Raw genomic sequence first — 20,291 nt, 5'->3', positions numbered from 1 at the left:
AGTATCAGGTTAAGAAAATTTGAAGTACTTCCTGTTTTATAAACAGGTATAAAAATTAATAGCTGAAAAATTTGTTAATCTTGGCAACCTGTATTATACCTGGCATGATTTAATTAATACAAAATAAAAAATACACATGTCCAAGTATTGCTACTGAATAGGTTTTCCTAGGCTGATGATTGAACTCATAAAATATGTAATTATTATTTAGATAAAGAAAATGAATATATTGTTATCTATTAATACAGTATAACCCTAAAGCCCTTTGTTAAACTCTTTATTCCTTTATGAATAAAAAACCTCACAGTTTCTTTTACTACATTCTTAATATAAGGGAGCAGTATTTTATCATCATTATTATATAAGAAGACACTTGTTCTATACAAAATTGAATTCCACTAGTCACAGATCATTTTTAAGGTAGTTAAGCTACTATGGTAGCAGATATTATACCTCGAAGTCTTTGAACACATACCAGCTGACAAGCTAACAGAAAATTGAAAGACAATTTTCAATACTATGCTCCAACTAAATGCCAATTTAGAAACTAAATATAACTCCTGGATTCTGTTTGCACTTTGAAAATTACATTGCAAAGTTTAATAGTAGAATGAAATTTTTCTAAGTTCTATAGTCTCAAGTCTCGAGGCTTAGGCAAAGTGTGTTCCAGAAGAATAGGCACTATTACTTAAAATGAAAAAAAAAAAAATTTCTAAAGCTATACATATCTGTAAAACTTCTTAGGTAAAGAACAACAAAAACAACAAAACGGTATTTGAAATGTTGAATTTCTTTATCAGGATAACTGGGAAAATATGGGATTATAAAACTACAGTATCTACTGCTAGGAAAGAATGACCAGTGCTTACCACACGGAATCTTAGTTGATTCATTCAGTGAACATTTAGGGAAAATCATGAGTGAGATACTAGGCTATCTGCCAGAGAATGCCAAGACACAGCCATTGGGCTCAAAGCACTCACAAACTCTCGGGAGGCAGACAGAAAAAAGCAATGACAACCTAGTGTTGTAAGAAATAAGCAAGGGGTGCTTTGGAAGACCAGAGGAAAGGAATTAACACGGACAAGGTATGTGGGGGAGAGTGGTTCCTTGCAGAAAGGGACGTACATGATGAGCTTTGCAGAATGAGTAGGAAGTTGGCTAGAGGGGAAATTAAGTGCAAAGCACAGAAGCTTAAATGTTATGGTTTATAAACTGGTGACTACAGTGGCAAAGGGGAAGAGACAAGTAGTAAATGAAAGAAATTAAAAAGAAATATATTTGTAAAATATATGGAATTCTAGCAAAAGGTAGTATTAGGAATTATTGTTTAGGGTTGCAATTAAAAATGCTGTATTTTTATGCTTTAATACTGGGATTGAGAACATTACTTCTTTTCCCTTTAGCATATTCCTTGAAGTTGTAATAGCAGCCTCTACTTAATAGCTGTGCTGTGATAAATATATTAATTTATATAGGAAAAGAGCAAGACATCGAGGCTAATACATAGTAAGTACTCAATAATTTGGCTCGACACCTAAGAAACAGATAATCAAATTGTGCTGTGTAGATTTCCCTCAAAGCAAGATCTAGAATGATTCATAAAGGGACAAAATAACAGGTGGCATGCATTTCTAGAGGCTGATGTAGTAACAAGGTGTCTTAGTTCAGGCCACTATAAGGCTGGGTAGCTTACAAAACAAACACTTATTTCTTATAACTCTGAATGCAGGAAGTGAGGCTGGAGATTAGGTTTCCAGTGTGGTCAGGTTCTTGGTGCGGCCTAGATTCCTGGTTATATCTTCTCATGTCATTTCCTTACTGTGTGTACACAGAAAAACAAATCTCCTGTCTCTTCTTCTTTTGATAACTGACTTATTCTCATCATAAGGGCTTCACCATCATAACCTCATCAAATCTAATCACCTCTCAAAAGTCCCACTTCCAAATACCATCACACTGGGGATTAGAAAGTTAACATATAAGGCTTGGGGTGGGGAAGAAAAACAAACATTTGGTCCATAGCACCAGGTGAGAATTAAAGCTATCCATGAGAGAGTGGGAAGGGATGATGAACTGGACAGAGATTTGAAAACTATTAAGAAGTAGAACCAGAAAATAGTTAGGGGGAGAGGTTCAAGATGGCTGACTAGAAACAGCTGGGGTCTGTCTCATCCACAGAGATGAACCAAAATATTTAGTAGATATTCACACTTTGAACAGATGATCTGAGAGAGAACACTGGGATTCAACAGAGGCAATAAAAACTACAAAGTGTGAAGGACACGGAAGCAGGGTTGCCTCTTCAGCCAGGATTGCTGGGGACTGGAGCTGCTTCCTAGCCCAGGGAAGGAATAAGTGAGAGACCTCCAGAGCTCCACATTTCCACCACAGACCTTTACAATCCAGCTACAAGAGAGCCTCTCAACCCTCACAGGCCTCCACCTGGCATAGGAAGCTGCCTGGAGATCACAGAGAGACAGTGCTTTAACTCATGTGAAGTCCAACTGGCTTCCTAGCACTGGACAACTGCAGCATGGCACCATTCTGAGTGCCCGTCTACTTCTATTCAACTTAGTACTGGAAGTCCCAGCTAGAGCAATAAGGCAAAATAAATAAAAGGCATCCAAATTTGAAAAGAGGAAGTGAAGTTAGTTCTGTTTGCTGAAGATGTTATTTTAGAACTGGAAAACCATAAGGACCTCTACGAAAGACCTCTAGATTTGGTAAATTACTTCGGTAAAGCTTCAGGATACAAAATCAACATACAAAAATCAGTAACATTTTTATATATCAATAATAGTCAAGCTGAGAACCAAATGAAGAACTCAATCCCATTTACCATAGCTATGAAAAAATTAAAAACTAGGAATGCAATTAACCAAGAAGGTAAAAGATCTCTACAAGAAGAACTACCAAATACTGCTGAAAGAAATCGTAGATGACACACACAAATGTAAAAACATCCCATGCTCATGGACTAGAAGAATCAATATTGTTAAATTAACCATACTGCCTAAAACAATCTACAGGTTCAATGTAATTTCTATCTAATCATTGACATTATATTCATGGAATTAGGAAAAATAATCCTAAAATTCATAGGAAACATAAAAAGCCCAAACAACCAAAGCAATCTTAACCAAAAGAACAAAGGTGGATGTATCATACACCAGACTTCAAGTTATACTATGAGACTAAGGCAACCAAAACAGTGTGGTTCTGGTATAAAAACAGACACAGACCAATGGAACAGAATAGAGATTCCAGAAATAAAGTTATACACCTACCACCAACTGATCTTTGACAAAGTTGACAAAAATATACACTGAGGAACAGAGATCCAATTAATAAATGGTACTGGGGAAATTGGATAGCCATACATAGAAGAATGAAACCTATCTGTTACCATATACAAAAATTAACTCAAGATGGCTTAAACACTTAAATATAAGACCTGACATAAAACAGATTAGAAGAATACCTAGGAAAAACTCTTCTGGGCATTGGTCTAGGCAAAAAATTTATGACTAAGTTCTCAAATGCAACAACAAAAAAATAGACAAATGAGACTTAATTAAACTTTATAAAAAAGCTTCTGCACAGCAAAAATGTAATCATCAGAGTAAACAGAAAATCTGCATAAAGGGAGAAAATACTTGCAAACTCTACATCCATCAGAGGGCTAATACCTAGAATCTACAAGGAACTCAAACACCTCAACAAGAAAAAACAAATAACCCCATTAAACAGTGGGCAAAGGATATGAACATTTTCCTCAAAAGAAGACATACAAGCAGTCAGCAAACATGAAAACAGACTCAACATCACTAATCATCAGAGAAATGCAAATTAAAATCACAGTGAGATATCCTCTTACAGCAGTCAGAATGGCTATTATTAAAAAGTCAAAAATCGATGGATGTTGGTGAGGATGCAAAGAAAAGGGAATGCCTATACGCTGTTGATGGGAATGTAAATTAGTACAACTTCTGTTGAAAATAGTATGGATAGTTCTCAAATAATTAAAAATAGAGCTACCATTTGATCCAGCAATCCCACTATTGAATTTATACACAAAGGAAAATAAAGGATCATATCCAAAATACACCTGTATTCATATATTTACAGCATCACTATTTACAATAGCAAAATTATAGAATAGACCTAAGTGTCCATCAATGGATAATTGAATAAAGAAAATGTTATACACACACATACACACACACATACTCACACACAGATTATACATATATGTGTATATATATACACAATATACATTGTACATATGGACATAATTCATGAAAAAATAAAGATTGGAGACTTCAAAAAGTGGGAGTGGAGGAGGTAGGTGAGGTATATGAAATTACCTATTGTGTGCAATGTGTACTCTTAGGGTGATGGTTATGCTAAAAACCAAGACTTCACTACTATATCTATGGAACAAAAATGCACTGTACTCCCTAAACCCATAACAATTTTTAAAAATTAGAACCTATACAGCCTGATGCCTTGATGTAGGAAATGAAAAAGGAAAATGAAAGATGACTTCCAGGTGTGTGCAAGTGCTATTGATTGACAAGAAATACTGGAGAAAATGAGTCATTATGAGAGAACACATTGAACTCAGATTGAGAACTTTTTTATTTTAGATGGCTGTTAAGCTTTGGAGCAATATCTAAACTGAAATAAAAATTTGTAATAACAAGCAAATTATTCCACACTTCTTGATTAACATTCCCTTTAATATCCAAAGAAAGTTGCTAGAGGCCTATTCCATTGTAATTATAAATGTCAAAGAATTTCATAAATGTTGGTGAGGCTTCTAAAGAAGTTACTCTCATGTTTATGTTTTCTACCAAATTTTTGTTTCAAATATATTATTGATTTGCACTTCTTTTACTTTCTATAGTGGCTGCCTTTCCTCTATCACTTGGCCACTTCTGAATGTTTCGACCTTTTTTCCCATTTCCCAAAGCTCCACCAACAAGGTTTGTGGTACAAGTTGACTATCTCTTATGCAAAAACTTGGGACCAGAAGTGTTTTGGATTTAAGATTTTCTCAGATTTTGGAATATTTGCATTACTATTACCGGTTAAGCAGCCCATTTTTTTTTTTTTTTTTCAGATGGAGTCTCACTCTGTTGCCCAGGCTAGAGTTCAGTGGCACAATCTCAGCTCACTACAACCTCTGCCTCCTAGGTTCAAGTGATTCTCCTGCCTCAGCCTCCCGAGTAGCTGGGATTACAGGCATGCATCACCATGCCTAGCTAACTTTTTCTACTTTTAGTAAAAATGGAATTTAATCAGGTTGCCTAGGCTGGTCTCAAACTCCTAACATCAAGGGATTCACCTACCTCGGCCTCCCAAAATGCTGGAATTATAGGCATGAGCCACCCTGCTGGGCCATACATCCCAAATTTGAAAGATAATTTCCTTTAAGCATCAGATTGGTCCTCAAAATGTTTCAGATTTTGGAACATTCCAGATTTCAGATTATCAAATTTGGGATACTCAGCTTTAATATGAACTTCCACTGCTATTTTTGATAAATAACAACAATCACAAAACAACACAGAAGAGAAATCACTTAAATATTCAGCATGACTATTAAAACTTGTCTTAGTTACCTACACCACAGGGACCCTCTTCATGGCTGGATTTCTTTTTTCTTTTCTTTTCTTTTCTTTTCTCGTCTCGTCTGGTCTCTTCTTCTCTTCTCTTCTCTTCTCTTCTCTTCTCTTCTCTTCTCTTCTCTTCTCTTCTCTTCTCTTCTCTTCTCTTCTCTTCTCTTCTCTTCTCTTCTCTTCTCTTCTTCATTTTCCTTAGGCCAGATATTGTTCTATCACTCAGATGAGTGCAGTGGCATCATCAGAGCTCACTGCAGCATTGACCTCCTATGCTCAAGTGATCCTTCCACCTCACCCAGTCAAGTAGCTGGAACTACAGGTATGCACCATCACGTCTTGCTGTGTTGCCGGACTTGAACTTCTGGTCTCAAGCAATTCTCCCAGCTCAGCCTCAAAGGGCTGAGATGATGAGCATAAGGCACCACACCCAGCCAATAGCTGTATTTCTTGTTAGGTCTCAAGCAGTCATTGAATATCTGCATCCATTCTGTTTTTCTAAAAACTTCTTTACACATCCCATTTTGATTTTACTCTTTGACATCTCTAAAATCTCTTTCTTTTTAATAGCCAAATCAATAAATGAAGAGACTAATTTCACTCTCAATGCCTTGTCATTCTTCACTTAGGAGAAATAGGACAAAAGCAAAATCTCATTACACCACTTTTCTCAACCAAAAACTCTGTCAACTTTAGGTTTCCATTCTTACTCAAACGTTTTGTTTGTTCTTAACTTTAGCTAGCTCAAATTCTCAGGAAGATCTCTGTTTGCTACCAACTTGGATTTGTCTTGATAGTAGAATGTGTGGTTCCAGTTAGAGAGTACACGAGAAAATCCACGGTCAACTGATGATTTTAAAAAATTCTCACTAAAGAGTTTAGTGTCCGAAGAAATGATTTATCAGACTCTGGAACACAAAAAGAAGTACCTAAGAAGAAAAACATCCAACCTCACTAATATGATTTTCATTCTGTGCACAAATAGGTTATTGCTTTGAAACAGGTCAGAGTCTTGAGCTCCAAAAAAAGTGGAGCCATGACTGTGAAGAGTGTGTGTCGATGGGTGCAGAGGTAATCAGATTGCAAACACAGAAGAAAAGCAAAAGAAAAACAAAAATGAAGAAATCTTGGACTGATGCCTATTTTTTTCTTTCTGTAACTGTGGGCCTTTTTGGAGGAGTTCTAATGATGGGTTAAACCACAAGGAGAAAGTTAAACTTCTTTTAAATGTAGTTAAAATCCCTAGAAAGACATGAGTTTGTCATGACTGCCTGAGAAGATATTGGCTGGGCTTAAATATTGCATGTGTCTGCCAACAATGGCTGGCTGACTTGATACCTGAGAGTTTTCCGGTGAGGAAAACAAGACCATGTAAGAGTGCATGAATTTTATATTTTTCTGTGACTTAGATGTTGGTGCCATTTATTAGAGGAAAAGAAAAGTGCTGGAGCAGTTGGGGATTTTAAGAAACTACAATTATTGAAATAAGGGCAAAGTGTTATAGGAGGTGAAACCAACTGGGGATATGTAAGAGGTTTGCCGATAAATGTTTAGGACAGTGGGGACACAGGATTCCATAGATCCTTTACTGCCAGCAACCTGGTTACCTGTTTGTTGTTGTTGTTGTTGTTGTTTTTGCTTGATCATAGATGAATATCTTTTTTAAAATTTTTATTTATTTATTATTATTATTATACTTTAAGTTCTAGAGTATATCTTAACGTGGAAGGTAAGAAGGCAAATGGAAGGAGTTACAGACGTTTGAAGATATGCAGATGGTGGGAGAAAGTTCAACGGTAATTGAGAATTGATTCGCTGACAAGAGGATTTTCTATAAGAAATAGTCTCTCTATGGGTTTAGAAAAAGTGTAGGACATTAGTAATAAGCTTTAGAATATCCAAATTATGCCCAATAGATATTCAAATTAGAATTGCTTCTAGCCAAAGATGCCATTCATTTGGGAAGTTTCCCACGCCCCCTCAAATTTCTGAATGGTACATTAGAGGAAGAACCCAGAAAACTGGGACATCTTCATAAAATATTCTTGAACATTCATGAGTTGATTTTAATGCTATTTGGAAAGGAAACTGGTAACCCTAAGAAATACACTAAATTTATAATGAAACACTAAAAAATAGCTTGTAATTTGGTGGCATTAATAATTTCAGGTACTCTTTTATGTTTATCTACATTATACCACTTAATAGTCAGAATATACCTATGAAGTAGGTACTATTATTATTATCATTCTACAGATAAGGTGATTGAGACACAGAGATATTAAGAATCATACTTAAAGTCACACAACAAGCAAACGTTAGAACGTGGACTTCAGAGATCTGGCCAGAATTCTGTCTAGTACTTTCGACGTTAATCTAATTCTTCTCTAACTTGGGTTTGCTTCATGAATGTTTCTATATGCTGCCATCTTTAAACTTCTGTTTTCTCATCTTTAAAGTTGGAAAAATATTTTCTGTTTTTCTATCTGTTGCTCCATACAAATTACCCTAAAATGTTAGCTTAAAACAATACCTTTAATTGATTTGATTCACACATTTTTTTCTGCTTAGCCTCAGGCAGTAGTCTTTCTCAAGTTTTTTCTTTTTTTTTTTTTTTTTTATTTTAATTATTATTATTATACTTTAAGTTGTAGGGTACATGTGCATAACGTGCAGGTTTGTTACATATGTATACTTGTGCCTTGTTGGTGTGCTGCACCCATCAACTCGTCATTTACATCAGGTATAACTCCCAATGCAATCCCTCCCCCCTCCCCCCTCCCCCCTCCCCCCTCCCCATGATAGGCCCCGGTGTGTGATGTTCCCCTTCCTGAGTCCAAGTGATCTCATTGTTCAGTTCCCACCTATGAGTGAGAACATGCGGTGTTTGGTTTTCTGTTCTTGTGATAGTTTGCTAAGAATGATGGTTTCCAGCTGCATCCATGTCCCTACAAAGGACACAAACTCATCCTTTTTGATGGCTATGGTTGTAGTCCGTTGATGGCTGGGGCTGGAGTCATCTTCACGATGAATCTTCTTATCCTAGACACTAGGCATGTGAGTGATTGTCTTCTTCACTCAAGCAGTTACATGCCTAGTGTCTAGAATTAGAAGACTCAAACATCTGGGGGCTAGAACACCTCTTGACTCTTGATCATCTCTCTGTGTGATCTCACTATGTGTGTAGATGGCCTCTCTAACATAGCAACTTCAATGAAACCAGACTTCTTATACTGTAGCTTAGGGTTTCAAAACCCAAGAAAAAAAGAGCCAGGTAGAAACTGTATTGACTGAAATAACCTAACCTGAAAAGTCCTGTAGTGTCACTAAACTGTACTCTATTCCTTAGACAATTCACTAAGGTCAGTCCATATTCAAGAGGAGGGGAGTTAGACTGCACCTCTTGAGTGTGGTAGGTTGAATAATGCCTCCCATCCCCCACAAAAGATGCCACTTTCTTATCTCCAAGATCTATGCTATGTTTTACATGGCAAAGGAAACTTTGCAGATATGATTAAGTTAAGAATCTTGAGACGGAGAGATTATCCTGGATAATCCAGGCAGGCTTAATGTAATCACAAAAGGTTCTAATAAGAGACAGCAGGAGAGTCAAGAGTCACAGAAGGAGATGAGATGACAAGAGCTGAGGTCAGAGTGAGGCCAAGCCCAGGCAAGGCAGCCTCTAGAAGCTGGAAAAGGCAAGGAAACAGATTGTCAACTCAAGCCTCTGGAAAGCTGGTGCCCGTACTTGATTTTTGATGCATTTTGGCCTTCTAAATTCAGGAAATGTGAGATATTAAATTTGTGCTGTTTTAAGCCTTTTACTTTGTGGTCATTTATCACAGCATCAATAGAAAACAAATACAAGAAGTATCAACTCATTTGTGGGTAGATTTTAAGACTATCACATCTATCATCCTCTTTGATTTATTGTTCACTAAAAACCCTGTATTATGTATCTTTCATGCACTAGCATTGGGTTATATCCCTAAGGATTTAAAGATAAATTAAACATGATTCTTTTCCCCATTATGCTCATAGATAGTATTTATGGAAGGACTTTGTGCGACTCTAAAGGGTAATATAAATGTAATATATTGTGAGTCACATCCAAAGTTTAATATGCAACCCAACCATTCCTTAATTTACTAAATCATAAATCAGAATCAATATTTCAACAGATTGGAATTATGCATATATTATGAGTAAATTGCAAACAAATACAGAAGATAATTTGAAAATTAAATGTCAACAGGATCTGCAATAGACATTTACCATGTCTAAAAGTAAGAAAACCTGTTAGAATAAGTATACTGTGGGCAATCTCAGTGTTACAGGCTGCTAATGAGCCTCTAGTAAACTAAGAGACAATCCCTAGGGATGAAAGGCGAGGATGGCTCATTCTTTCACTGAACTCTTAACTGAGGCAGCTAACAAGGTGCCCAACTGTGATTTAGACACATATCCAGTAGAAACTGGATAGAGAGTGTTAATTTAGTTTGTAGGGGTCACTGAACTAATTCCATTAGGTGACAACTTATGGTCACTACTGATAGGAGCAAGAATATAAACTCAAACCCAAAAAAGAGGGAGAAGAGTTTCTTGAACCATCTTGCTTACCAGGAAAAGCAATGAGAAAACAAGCAGTCACTCAATTGAGATGCCTATTTTTGTTATGATATTTAGGTCCTGGAACACCTTTCCATACGTGAGCATCACAAACAAAAATATGTAGTGTGACTAGAATATATAAACAAGGTCATGAAAATAAAGTTGATATCCACTAAGTCTTTTATTAGAGAGCTACATCCACTTCAATTCTTGAAGAAAGTTGTCTGTTCAAAGGATAACTAGCTTGCGAGGTTAGATGTTAAGAAAGGGGAGTTATCAAGGAAGCTTACAAAAGTGATATTCAGTGGTCTGCCTTGGGTACTGGGGGGCTCTCTTTCCACAGCACAGCTGCTGGCAGCTGGCCAGTAGCTCAGGCAGGCAGCTGGTAAGGGAGGAGTGACCTCTGCCAGCTGGCACTGAAAAATTAAAATTAAAATTAAGGGAAAAAAAAACCCACCCTGAGGCACAGATGCATAACAATCAAGCCTTCAATTTCTGGTGTTCTCCCTTATTCTTCAGTCCTTAGGGAAGCCCAGCAGTGAGGTAGCTCCTCCCTCCCCAACCCAAGATCCCCAGGCTGCTTTTCTCTGGTTTAGGTTCCCTTTTTGGAGGTTTTTCTGTGTTCATCCAAAACACAGTTCTTGAAACATAGCATGTGCCAAGCAATGTGCTAAGGACTGAGAATGGAAATATAGAAATGAATTACATTTCCTTACTTCCATCAATATGCAAATTAAAGGGCTATAGCTTATTTTTAAATGCCCTTAAATCACGACAGAAAGTTGGGTGACCACAGTGCTTACGAAACATAGAAGAGAACCCATAGTAGATGAAGAAAGACAAGTATCAAGTCTAAAAAGAATAAGAATTAAGGCTTTCTCAGCTGAACAAATGGAAATAGCCTCTTTAAGAGGAACGAACATGAGGAAATAATGGAGGCATAAAATGGAATTGAATTTTAAAATGTTACTATACTATTGGAATACAGTCTGAGCTGCTATAACAAAAAGACCAAAAATTATAGAAGCTTTGAAATTTCATATATCTCTCTTTGATGGTATGTTTCAGCCAGATATGGCTCATAGGGCAGCCCCGTCATCCTCAGCACGCCGTTTCTAACTTATGGATTCCAGAAGTTGCTTGAGCTCTTGCAATCATTCTTATATCTCACTCGGGGAGGAAAGGGCAAAATCCCCTCTTAAGAGAACTACATAGAAGTAGTTCACATTATCTCCGCTCACAGAGAGCTTCAAAAGAAGCTGGGGAATGTAGTAATTTGCCGAGTAGCCTTGTGCCAAGCTAAAATTTAGGAATTCAATTAAAAACCAAAAGGGATAATTAACATTGGTAGAAAGCCACCCTCAGTTAGGAATAAATAGTAAATCTATATAAACATAGTTCTCATTCTTCGTGCATAATGAGTTTTATAATTTTCTCTGTAAATTATTTCACTCAAGATTTACATTCCCTGGGTTATTACCAGGACTGAAATAAGAATCATTTAATGAACTATATATATCAGAGATAAGTTACAAACAAGACATTGTGGGAAGTATTGTGGTGATAAAAAATATGCTTAGGTGGATTATAATAAAGATGGAATTTTAAAATGACAAAATATTATCATGGAAAATGAAAAGAGATGAATACATATTATTAGAGCCAGTAGTGTAGTAAGTTGGTCATCAGCTTTCTCGACTGATGCATGATACTCACTATAAAATAGACCAAATAGTCATAAAACTTTATTCTGTCAAGTCACGAAACCGCAACTAAAAATAATTTTGTTCAACCTCCATTTTATCCTATCTCTCAATCTAGCCATCAGATTTTGATCTATGTAAGCCTCAAGGTAATACATTATTGCTCCTAGAGTCACGGTATATTCCATATAGTCACATTTCATGCATAATGAAGATGGCAGTGAACTACAAAGGTTTTTTATCAACTCAAACAGGAATATGAATGCTGTCTAAGGGCAATTTATGATATGTATTTTAAAAGAGTAAAAAAAAAAAAAAGAAGTTCTTAGGTCAATTCATATGTCTGTGGGGGAAAATTATGTCACTTGGAGACATTTTGAAAAGACAAAATTTTTACCTTAATGAATTTTAAGATTCCTGTCTATTTCATAAATTTATTTTTCTTCAATATGCATATATATGAAAGAATGTATTGACAATTTAAACTCACAAAACAAGGGTTTTGGGGGTTTTAGTATAGATATTTTCTTTTTAGATATTTGCCTATTGTATACAAGACACTTTGCTAGATACTGGAATATAATATTGGATAAGTAATTTATATTTATTTGGATAATTTTGCTGTAAGGATAAAAGTCATCAAAAATAGATCAAATTAAAATAGTATGTTGTTAGAGATATTAAGAAGCAGTCCACATATATTTAAGAACTAAATGTTGACAAGGTTGGGGCTTACTCAAGATCAAGTTGCGAAAGGTTCTAGACTCAAGGAAGCCCTGGGGAACTTGGCAATATGTGGGAACTTTCACTCTAGTGTCCTCCCCTTAAGTGTGACTCAGGTAATTAACAGCAGGCTGGATTGTATTCTGGGTTTTGTTTTGTATTTTGGTTGTCATTCTAATTTCCTTTTCTGTTTCTCTACCAACTGACAAATTCATTCTAATATTCTTAGTTAAAATTGCCAAGAACAGGAATCTGATTCATGCAAATTATTTCGCAGTCCCTGCTACAAATCATAGTACCTGTGTTTAGTTATGTAGGTAGGTGAGTTCACAAAGTATAGAATCTCATCATTCATAGCAGATAGGCCCTGGGGAATTAAAGTCAAGGTTTTGATATCATGAAGTATACCTGCAAGCTGTTTTAAACTGCAAATTGACAAAATTCTTCCTGAGCAAACATTACCATTATCATTGATGTGTTGTATAAAGTACTTTAACATAGACTATCTGAGGTATATTCACCTAAAAATCCTATAATGTAAGCAGAGGTGATCCTCAGAACAGTTAGTAACTTGTCTAGCATTTACATGAGCCAATCAGAGTAAATGCCCAAAATTTCATAATGAATTGTTGTCACAAGCAGCCAGTATAATGAACCATCACCTGCTGCCTAAACTGCAGCCCTGGACCCAAAGCCAGCCTTTATTTTATACCCATTTTGTAGATTAAAACAAAATAAAGTTCATGAGTGGTTACATGACATGTTTTTGTCTTCTGGTTCCAAAACTCTAGCAGTTTGCACACTTTGCTTCCATCTGTACACTGTTACCTATTGTGACATATCGAATGCTCGAAGGCCACACCCGGGACTTTCCAAACTAGCAACCGTTTTTCTTTTCTGTGATTTCTAACATGCTATATAAGATTTTATCTCTATTGTATTTCCTGTGACACTGACTTTCCAATGGCTTCTTTCTCTTTTCTACAGAGTATATTTTCAGAGGGCAATTCTGTTAATGTGTATTCTTTATGCTCTGTACATCCTATATAAGGTCATCAGTAAATATTTATTTAAATTTTTGTTGAAGGGCAGAGAAATTAGCAAGTGTATGTTCACTGGTTTCAATGAGGAAGTAGAGTGTAGTAATTATGAACAACTCAGAAACTCAACTTTTTGGGTACAGGTGTAAACTGCGCCACTTCTAGCTGTGTGATCTTGGACAGGTTGCTTATGCATCCTGTGGCCACATTTCCTCAAATGGAAAATCAGGATGATAAAATAATATTTATTTCAGAGAGTTGTGGAGTTCAAATGCGTGGGAAAACTTAGCACATTGCAGAATATATATAAGTGCCCACAATAACTTATGGCTGTTATACAATCTGTAATCTAGACCCCTCTGCTTCTTATACAGTGAAGGCATGCATTGCCCACAGGGATTAGAGTTCAAAGTCAGTGCATGCAACAAAACTTGCAAATGTTTCTTAAGTAACTTTTAAGTAATTTTACTCTTTTAAATCTCTTGCTCATCAAAAAAATACATTTGTATTTTCCATATAATTCTTAATAGATCTAAGTATGTATAAATGCATAATGCACTTACTAGCATATTTTATATAATATTCCCTAGAAGGATCTTATTTAGAAATTAATTCATTCAAGCCTTTTATTGCATAGAATTCTTCAGTAAAGTTACCAGGCTTCCATCTTCTTTATTTGTTTTTTTGCATTTGTCTCCCAGCTACAGCTAACTTTTTGTTAGGCAATGTTTTCTTTGGCTCTTAATTAGTTCTTCAATAGCTTTCTCCAGGAGGTCCAAGAAACCTGTAACTACCTGCTTCCAGTCAGTCACTCTGGAATGTTCTCAGCCTCCTTTTCTCTCTCTCAAATGTAGTTGAACTGAGATAACTTGAAAACAAGTGTGCTGTGATAATACTGTTTAATTTACTTATAAAGTGTCTCTAGTACAAGGCATGTTTGGATTAGCCATATAAAAGGTGGTTGTCATTATTACGTATATATAAGCAACAAAAACTAAATCTTACAGAGTTGAAGCAACTTTCTCAGGGTTACATACCCATAAGAAGTATAGGGGCAGGTTATAAACTCAGGTCTTTAAGAGACAGATACTTCAACTTTAAATTTGTGAACTTCCAGGGAGTCATAACATGTGCAGAAAGAATTCTGAAAAATGGTGTGGGAGATTTTTGGTTGTACTGTCAACTGGGAGATGTTGCTAACATTGTGTGAGCAGTGGCCTGGGATGTGAATCTATTTCAATACGCCAAGAGATCTTTCAAAGAGAAATTGTACTAGGCAGTTTAAACATGCAAAGGAGACTTTACTTAAGACTTTTGCAATGAGAGAGAGTCTAGACTCAACTCCTCTGAAAGAAAAGGTGGAAGCATTTTTTAAGTGCTGGGATAAGCTAGTGAAAAAGCACAGAAAGACAATGAGTGCAGTTCCTCTCTGTGATTAGGCTGACTGTGTTTGCTAACCAGCTCATCTAAGTCAGGCTCCCACCTTTCACAGACACTGGGAAAGAGAGGCACTATCTTTCTTGATCGCCTTTCAAAGAGATGGCTGCAAGATCCTCAGAAAGACATTTCTGGATTATAAAACTGCCTGAAGGCTTGGAGATTTACATCTCAAAGAGCCAGAGCAAGAATTTGCAATGACAAGTGTTCTAACATAAATACTCTAAGAAAAGGCAGATCAGAGGCCCAGATTCAGGGAGACTCTGTCAAAAGTTTAGTCAAGCTGAAGGCAACATAAAGGATACCTTGTTCAAGTCCCACATGAGAAAAAATTACCCCATCTCTTGCTTTTATGTATATGAAAAACTTTATAATTATGTGAACTTGGCCACCCAGTCTATTTTGTATATTGCTATAGTCTTATAGTATGGATGTTTGTTTCTTCCAAATCTCATGTTGAAATTTGATCCACAACATTGGAGGTGGGGCCTAATGGGAGGTGTTCCATCATAGGGTCAGATCCCTCATGAAAGGCATGGGGCCTTCCTTGCTATAATGAGTGAGTTCTCACTCTATTAGTTCCCTTGAGATCTGGTTATTAAAAAGAGCCTGGTATCTCCCTCCACCCTCTCTCGCTCTCTTGCTTCCTCTCTTACTATGTGATATCTGCCATGAATCGAGGCAGCCTAAAGTTGTCACCAGATGCCCAGTCTTCCAGTCAGCAGAATCATAAGACAAGCAAACCCTTTTCCTTTAGAAATTATCCAGCCTCAGGTACTTCTTTATAGCAGCACAAATATAAGACATACATGAACACAAATATTTTCACACAAATTAAATAGAAATACATCTTCCAGGAATGCCATAAACTGTTTTTTTCATTTAGAAAAGGTTGTTAATTTTGGAATATTACCAAAGTTTATTCCCTATCATAGAAAATCATGTTACTGTTGTTCATGTTGATCACAATATTTTTTAATTTTTAATGTGTTAAAACATTATATGTATTTATTGTGAGCAACATGGTATTTAGAAGTATGTACACATTGTGGAATGGCTAAATCTAGCTAACTGACAAATGCATTACCTCACATAGATTTTGTGTGTGTGTGATGAGAGCACTTACCATCTACTCTTTTTATTTTTCAAGATACAATATATCATCATTAACTATAGTCATCTTGCTATTTAAGAGATATCTTAAATTTTTTCCTCCCTTCCAACGGTAATTATGTATGCTTTGACAAAACATTTTCCCAACACTCTCTCCCCATTAACTACCCTAGCTTCCTGGTAACCAACATTCAGCTCCCACTTCTATGATATGAACTTTTTTGGATTCCACATCCAAGCAAGACTATGTGATGTTTGTCTTTTTATGGCTGAATGACATTCCATTGCACATATATATACATATATACATATGTGTGTGTGTGTGTATCACATTTTCTTTATCTCTTTATGGATAGCCATAGGTTGTTTCTGAGACATGAAGTCAAAGGAGATTTTGGAGCTTTAGGATTTAATGACTGCCTCGCTGGGTTTCTGATTTGTATGGGGCCTTTGGCCACTTTGTGTTGGCCAGTTTCTCCCATTTGGAATAGGAACATTTACCCAATTCCTGTATCCCTATCATATCTTGAAAGTAACTAACTTGTTATTTATTTTAGAGGCTCATAAGCAGAAGAGACTTGCTTTGTCTCAGATGAAACTTGGACTTTGACATTTGGGTTAATGCTGGAATGATTTAAGACTTTGGGGAATTGCTGGGAAGGCATGGTTTGTTTTGAAATGTGAAAAGGACATGATATTTGGGAGGGGCTGGGGCAGAATTATATTGTTTGGCTGTGTCCCCACCCAAATCTCATCTTGAATTGTAATCCCCATGCATCTAAGGAGGGACCTGGGGGAAGGTGATTGGATCACGTGAGCTGTTTCCCCTATGCTGTCCTCATAGTAATAAGGGAGTTCTTAGGAGATCCAATGGCTTAAAAGTGGCAGTTTCCCCTGTGCTCTGTCTCTCTCTCTCCTATGACCATGTACAATGAGCCTTGCTTTCCCTTTCCCTTCTGCCATGATTGTAAGTTTGCTGAGGCCTCCCAGCCATGCAGAACTGTGAGTCAACTAAACCTCTTTCTTTATAAATTACCCAGTCTCAGGCGGTTCTTTATAGTAGTGTGAAAACCGACTAATACACCCCTTACCTGATGTATAGTTTGTAACTATCTTTTCCTATTCTGCAAGTTTTCTCTTTACTCTCTTGATTTCTTCCTTTTTTGCGCAGAAGCTTCTTAGTTTGATGTAAACCCGTTTGTCTACTTTTGCTTTATTTTCCTGTGCTTTTGAGTTCTTTTCCAAAAACTTCTTGCCCAGACCAAGGTCATGGAACTTTAACCCTATGTTTTTTTCTAGCAATTTCATAGTTACAAGTCTTACATTTAAGTCTTTATTTTGAGTTGATTTTTGCATTTGGTGAGAAATAAGTCTGTAATTTCATTATTCGGCATGTGAGCATCTAATTTTTCTAACATAATTTATTGAAGAGACTGGTCACAGAATTTGAATTATCAAAGTGTGCTTTTTGTAACTATTTTGTTTTGGGCAATTTTATATGAGATTCGAAAATCTAATATACTTCATTTTGATTTCTAATAAATTCACATCTTAGTATTTACAATTAACCACATATAATTATACTATAAATTACTTTTCTTTTACTTCTCCTTTACATTACAGTTATAGTATCTTTTAAAAATTTGTTTGTCGCCCATTCTGTATATTAGTCCTTTGTCAGATGTATAAATTGTGAAGATTTTCTCCTGCTCTGTGGGTTGTCTCTTTACTCTGCTGACTGTTCCTTTTGCTGTGCAAAAGCTCTTTAGTTTAATTAAGTCCCAGCTATTTATCTTTGTTTATATTGCATTTGCTTTTGGATTCTTGGTCATGAAATCCTTACTTAAGCCAATGTCTAGAAGGATTTTTCCAATGTTATCTTCTAGAATTTTTATAGTTTTAGGTCATAGATTTAAGTGCTTGATCCATCATGAGTAGATTTTTGTATAAGGTTTGTATAAGGATCCAGTTTCATTCTCCTACATGTGACTTGCCAATTATCCCAGCACTATTTGTTGAATAGGGTATCCTTTCCCAACTTTATGTTTTTGTTTGCTTTGTTGAAGATTAGTTGGCTGTAAATATTTGGGTTTATTCTGAGTTATCTATTCTGTTCTGTTGGTTTATGTGACTATTTTTATACCAGTATCATGCTGTTTTGGTGACTATGACCTCATAGTATAGTTTGATATCTAGTAACGTGATGTCTCCAGATTTTTTTTTCTTAGCCTTGTTTTGGCTTATGCAGGCTCTTTTTTGGTTCCATATGAATTTTGGGATTGCCTTTTCCAGTTCTGTGAAGAATGATGGTATTTTGATGGGAATTGTATTGAATTTGTTGATTGATTTTGGCAGACTGGCTATTTTCACGATATTGATTCTACCAATCCATGAGCATGGGACGTGTTTCCATTTGTTTGTGTCATATATGACTTCTTTCAGCAGTGTTTTTTAATTTCCCTGTAGAAGTCATTCACCTCCTTGGTTAGGTATATGCCTAAGTATTTTATTTTTTTGCAGCTATTGTAAAAGGGATTGAGTTCTTGATTTGATTCTCAGCTTGGTTGCTGTTGGTATATAGAAGAGTTACCAATTTGTGTACATTAATTTTGTATCCATAAACTTTGCTGAATTATTTCGTCAGTTATAGGAGCTTCCTGGAGGAGTAAAGCATTCTGTAATCTATTATCATATCACTCCACCTTTCCACCTCTTTTCCTCATGCCCCATTCTTTTTAGTCTTGTTTACTCCTCTTTATAAAATAATTTTATTTTGCCTAATCCTTCAGACTCTTGCAGTTCTTGTGTCTACAGAGTTCTCCCTATGGCAGTTGTCCTCCATCCCTTATTACAGTCCCTTTATTCCCTTACAATAAATCTTACTAATAAGTATCTCCTTGATAAACTGGAATTTGTTTTTTACCTGGCACATTTTTATCTTAGCAAAACAAACTAACTCAGATTCCATCAAGTTTAGAAAATGGCATGGAACACAAATACATACATTCTACAGTATTTCCAGAACAGATTAATATGTGTTAAAAGTTGGTGAGAGATTTCTTCAGGAGCTCCTTAAAGTAACTCCTTAGCCTCCTTAGACTGCTCTGTCAGGCAAAAGATTATTGTTTCTTTCTTTCCTTTATTTTTCTTAAACTAATCCTTCTTCAATGTGCAGCATAGATAGTTAATCTCTTAAACAGCCAGGTGGGAGCTCTCACTGGTGGCACTATAACAGGCCAGCACTGGTTTTAGGGAGGTCAGATCAAGCCCTAACAAAGAGGAAGGAAAATATGAATGTCAATGGTAGTGATTGTTAAACAGACTGTGGAAAATAGAGAAAAGATTAAGCCAAATTTAGATGATCTCCGAGGGCACTTAAGTCACAATTGTGTTTGGCTGCTCATAGCCATGTTCTTCTTCACAAAGCACTAAGCCAGGCAGCAATTTAACAACACAGCTGGTTTTCCTTCCTCAAGATGGCAGTAGTTTTAAGTCTGGATGTGTTTAAAAAAAAAAAAAAAAAAAAAAGAACAGTCCACTAATACATATAAACTAACTATGACGTTTTACATTTTTTTATTGGCTTGAAAACTCAATTCTTTTGACTGGACTACCAAAGAGAAAATTAAAAAGCAAGTAATGTAAAGTGATATTAAAAAGGTTGGTTTTTAAAAAATATGTAAAACAAAATGTGTTTTCTCTAATAACTAAAAAAAAAAAAAAAAAAAAATCCAAAATGTAATTTTCAAATCGAACTGACCTGTTACTTCACATCTGATTCCTTGTTCAGTCAAGATTTAGAATTGAAACTACACATAAGTCTTTTTTCCTAAATATGCCAGATATAGGTCCTAACCTAAATTCTTTCGTTAATTCCACAAATCCCTGCTGTGAACCAATGTCTGTTTTGCCAGGCAGGAAAATGAGAGCATCACATAAGTGTACTGGTACAGCTGGCGGAGGTCAACAGTCATGATCATTGTCCAGTAAGATAAATGAAAGACAACATTCAGTTTTCCAAAAATAAAATATTAGCA

The sequence above is a fragment of the Macaca nemestrina genome, chromosome 16 (assembly GCF_043159975.1).
Source record: "Macaca nemestrina isolate mMacNem1 chromosome 16, mMacNem.hap1, whole genome shotgun sequence".
Classification (NCBI taxonomy): domain Eukaryota; kingdom Metazoa; phylum Chordata; class Mammalia; order Primates; family Cercopithecidae; genus Macaca; species Macaca nemestrina.
Note: the sequence above shows the minus strand (reverse complement) of the source record.